This window comes from Myotis brandtii, unplaced genomic scaffold (genome assembly GCF_000412655.1).
Source record: "Myotis brandtii unplaced genomic scaffold, ASM41265v1 scaffold1077, whole genome shotgun sequence".
Classification (NCBI taxonomy): Eukaryota; Metazoa; Chordata; class Mammalia; order Chiroptera; family Vespertilionidae; genus Myotis; species Myotis brandtii.
In genome coordinates, this window is record NW_005353666.1 from 1,670,269 (window position 1) to 1,674,636 (window position 4,368).

The 4,368-nt window shown below is 53.6% G+C and overlaps 1 long non-coding RNA gene across 1 annotated transcript in view; it reads left to right on the forward strand.

Annotated features, from left to right (window-relative positions):
* Window positions 1–4,118, forward strand: part of LOC106726685 — a 12,232-nt gene extending 8,114 nt beyond the window's left edge. Inside the window, exon 3 of the long non-coding RNA XR_001362754.1 lies at window positions 3,938–4,118. This is a non-coding gene — a long non-coding RNA (uncharacterized LOC106726685). The remainder of the gene's footprint in view (window positions 1–3,937) is intronic.
* The last annotated feature ends 250 nt before the right edge of the window (window positions 4,119–4,368 follow it).

Here is a 4,368-nt window from a genome sequence, read left to right on the forward strand (position 1 = left end):
AGCGTATCCTGCGTTGTGCCCTGAAGATTCTGGGCCAGGAAGTGTGTGCTCAATGCTGGACCTGAATTAGGTCAGCAGCTCAGGAATGAAGGCCTTTCCACTCTGAGAGTCTGTGACTCCCTGAACTTTCCACCTGATGGAGGACAGTTTCTGCCTCGTCCTTTGTAGGTCGCTAACCGTACCCCAGCCACCGTCCTCTTCCCGTGATGTTCCGTGTAGAAGACCTTCCGCACCGACTGCCGACTTGCACCTGGAGGAGCCTGCATACAGCGGAGCAAGCATCGTGTTCTTACAATCACCCCTCATCGAAGTCTCCAGGGGACGTGGGGCCGGAACCCCATCCATGTTGCTCTGCGCTGGGAGTGACACGCCGTCCACCGTCTCAGCTGCTGGCTGACAGATCCAGGTCGCTGCAAACACGACCCTACCCGGTCCTCTTCAGATCACTCATTACTCACCCGCGCGTGATGCTTCAGGAGGAACAGGAGCTGCCCGCACCTGGCAGCCGGGCCTCGCAGTGGCTCCCCCGACAATGTGTCTTGTCAGCCCGCTGCTCCCAGACACGATTGTGAGTCTTTCCGGCGGCGTGTCTTGTCAATCCGCAGTTTGCAGATTTGCATACAGAGGGTGTTCCATGGGACGCCTCGGAGCAGCCCCGCATCTGCGCACTCAGTGTCCAAGTAAGTCTACGGGGAGCTGTCCTGGTGCTGATCCTGCCACGGGGGCCAGGCCGGGCTCAGCGATGGGGCAGAGTGAGGGACCTGCGGGGTGCGGGGCGGGGACACTGATCAGTGAGGAGAAGGGATTCGCTGCTTTCGGTTTTTGCGGTAAAAGGACTTGGGCTGGATACCCAGTCGTCTGTTGTCAGCTGTCAGCCCCACTCACATCATTTAGAGAAAACATGGGTCAGACAGTTTGTCTCGTCACGTCGGCTCACTGCACAAATGAGCAAGATGGTTTTCAGAGATGGGAAGTGATTCTTCCAGGAGAACACAGCTACTTAGACCCCAAATAGACCCCAAAATGCAGGCCCCGTTGCGTGCGAGAATAGTGATGAGATGCAGGCTTCTGCCAGCCTCCTGCCGGCTGTGACGGTCCTACCTTCTCACTGGCCGTCACAAGGATGCACGCTCCGATGGCTCCTGACTCACGCAGGAACTGCACTCCCTCTGTGGGCACCACCTCCTGCCAGCTCACCACATGGCCTCATGCCTGTGACCCGTGGGTTTCTGAAACGAAGATGGGTGACATGCGCCCTGCAAAACGTGGGTGACATAGAACCACCGGGGATTCAAAGACAAGGAAAGTCCTAAAGTCTAAAGAAACTGCCCAGCGTTCATGCGAGCATGTGTTTCTGGAGGGACACTGGGGTCGTCCAGGTTAAATAGGGGCCTTCGAAGCAGCAGACTGAATCTGAAACACTTACTTGGTCCGCCCAACAGCACAGAGTTTAGCTGGTTTAAGACAGTGAATAGATGCGGAGGTTCCATCACAGTGTACAGACTCACAGTTAGAGATGGCGGTTCTGAGGCCCAACTAGCAGTCACTGCAGAAGACGGAGGGGCCCAAGCGCGTGTTCCTGTGACTTCCTCTGAAGGAGGTTACAGGGGTCGGACAGGCTGCAGTGAAAAGGACCCTGCTACCATCTTCTCATTCACATGTCACCTGTTCTTCGTTCATGGAGAAGACACAGGAGTCTGGGACGGAATCTGAATGAACTTGCCATCACCACACACTCGGCTTCAGTCTTGACTCTGAATCGGAGGGGAGGGGTGTTAGGTCTCGGTGTCAGATCCGGCGATAACTATGCTGGAGCTGAGGCGAGGGGGGACGTAGGACCGCTACCTCCCCGGGTAGCAGGCGGGATGGTGGCCCTCTGTGGTTTCCTGATGAGGAGCACTTTTTCCTTCACAGACTCTTCACACTGACCTGCTTGGTCCGTAGCGTGATCTTCTCGAGAGAGACAGAGCGCGGGACTGGAGCGAGGAGGAGAGTCCATCGCCCTCACCGCAGGGACCTTGCGCGCGGCTGTGTGCAGGGCGCTCTGTGCGGAGCTGCGGGGAATGACGGGTGTGTAAGGGGTGGATGGACTCAGCACCTAGGAACAGGGGGAGGCCCCAGTTGCCCTTCAGGCGGTCTGAAAACACAGAACAGTGACCTTCCATTCCTTTCCTTACTCACTGTATTAAAAAATGTAGAGCATGTCAGAATCTGCAGAAAAATGTATTTTCTCCCATCACACCATGGGGTCACCTCTTAAAGTATTGGTTTTCAAACTCGGCAGCTCCAGAACTTATGAAAATAATGATTGTCCCGCCCCCTCCCCCCAAAAAACCTCACTCCCCCAAACAAGACACTCTTGTGTGCTGGAATGTGGCTCAAGAATGTGATTTTGAAGTTGGCCATCCTATTTTGAGAAGGAAACCCTATCTCAGAATAATATACTAACTCTTGTTTCTAATCTAGGCATAAAATTGAAAAAATTTCTTAAAAATCATGTGGTCACTCTATGATCTCCATAAAAGCACCACTGTTACCCTAGATTTTATATATCCCCAATGTTAGGACAGTTGGTGAGACTCTGTGTCTGTGAGCATCACTATGGGATTGACAAGGCTCTGAGACTACCTCACAGCTCTTGTGAGACATAAGCCTTGTGACACGTTCCTGACCGCTCTGCTGGGACAGGTGAAGGTGGCGCGCCAGGAAGGCAGGGTCTAATAGACACTGACCTAGACAGGAGTTACAATGAGGAAGCAGACCCACAGCCCTGAGGCAAGGAGGCAGCCAAGTGTCATTTATACTGTCCTCACCTCCTATTGGTCGCCTGGACCAACCCTAGTGCAACGGGGGTGGGATCACGGGGACCATCCTAGAGCACCCATGACTGCGAATGGACCGAATAGGATCGAAGACCCTTCCGTCCTCCTACTGATGCATGAATTTATTTGGGAAATGAGACCCACTGTGCTGCCGGATGTGGCCCCGTGAAGTGAAAGTGGGACAGGTTCTAACCCACTTCTCTTTTGTAATGAATGGGGGTGCCCACATGCTTTGCAATACTTCTATGAAATAATTACACTTTTGTAATCTTGGGTCTCTTTGTGGCCTTGTAGCCGACCAAATATGACGCGTTGGAGCTTGGACAGTTATAGATTTACTAGAAGCCCATTGCACGAAGATTCAAGCAGTAGGCCTTCCTTTCCCTGGCTGCTCGCACCGGTTTTCCTCCGGCACCCGGGACCCAGGCCTTTGGTCCCGCCAAAGCGGAGAAGCCAAGCCTCTTCAGTCTTCAGTCTTTAGTCTTCAGTCTTCACTCAGCACATTCATATGCAAATTAACCGCCATCTTTGTTGGGTTAATTTGCATAGTCGCTCTGATTGGTTGGTGGGTGTAGCGGAGTGACAACAATTTGCACATTTCTCTTTTATTAGTCTAGATTCCTCTGAGCTGAGGATGGGACAGGGCACCTGTGAGACCAGGCAGGAAAGGGTAATGACCAGACCAGAGTCTCTGTGCGGTGTCGAGGCCTGAGTCCTGGACTATACAGATGGTGGAGCCACCAAGCAGGAAGACTCTTGGGTGGAAAAGTCTAGAGGGTTTACAAGTGAGTCACGGAGACAATGTGTCCGGATTAAGCCCTTCAGCTACTCAGGGTGTCCCGTGGGAGGGAGTCTGGGTGAAAGTCCTGGGCGTGCTTTCTCTGTGGCTTCTTTGAGCACCTTTTCTCCAGTTTGAAGCATTTCCGCTCTGGCTGTCTCCTGGCACCGCATCTAATGTAGGGCAATTGCGTCTAATGAGATGGAGGCCATTGTGGATAAGACGAGCCATCACGCAAGATTATGGGCTGCCCCCGGGCTGTAAGAGGCTTACCCCGCAGTGGCGATTTGAGCCAATGTTATTAACTGCAGCTAATTAGGGCCCCCCTCACCCCCAGGAACCTGGATTCCAGACGCAGCGATGGGAACTCTTAGACCCGTTTACTGAATTACAGAGCAGCTTATGTGGGCCTGTGGCTGGTGCTTGTTCAAATTCCTGAGCAGAAAGGGTTTAGCTGAGGACATCCGTGTGGCCTGAACAGAGAACTGTCTACAGAGACCTCGGGCTTATCCACTGGGGTCACCAGGTTTTCGACTGTAATTGTTCGATGGCGCCCACCCCGTCCAGAATATTTAAAAAAGGTGTTAAGGTCGCTTCCCCTGAGAAGAAAGGAAGGTGCTCATTGAACCTGAGGCTGTTTGGGGGGCGAGAAGGCAGAGCGGTGTCTCCGGTGTGAGCTACCCGAGCGCCGGCTGCTGGTCGGGTGGGAGGGCCTTGCTTTTCTTCAGGTCCCACCTGGCCGGAGGCTGGTGCTTGACTCACACCAGG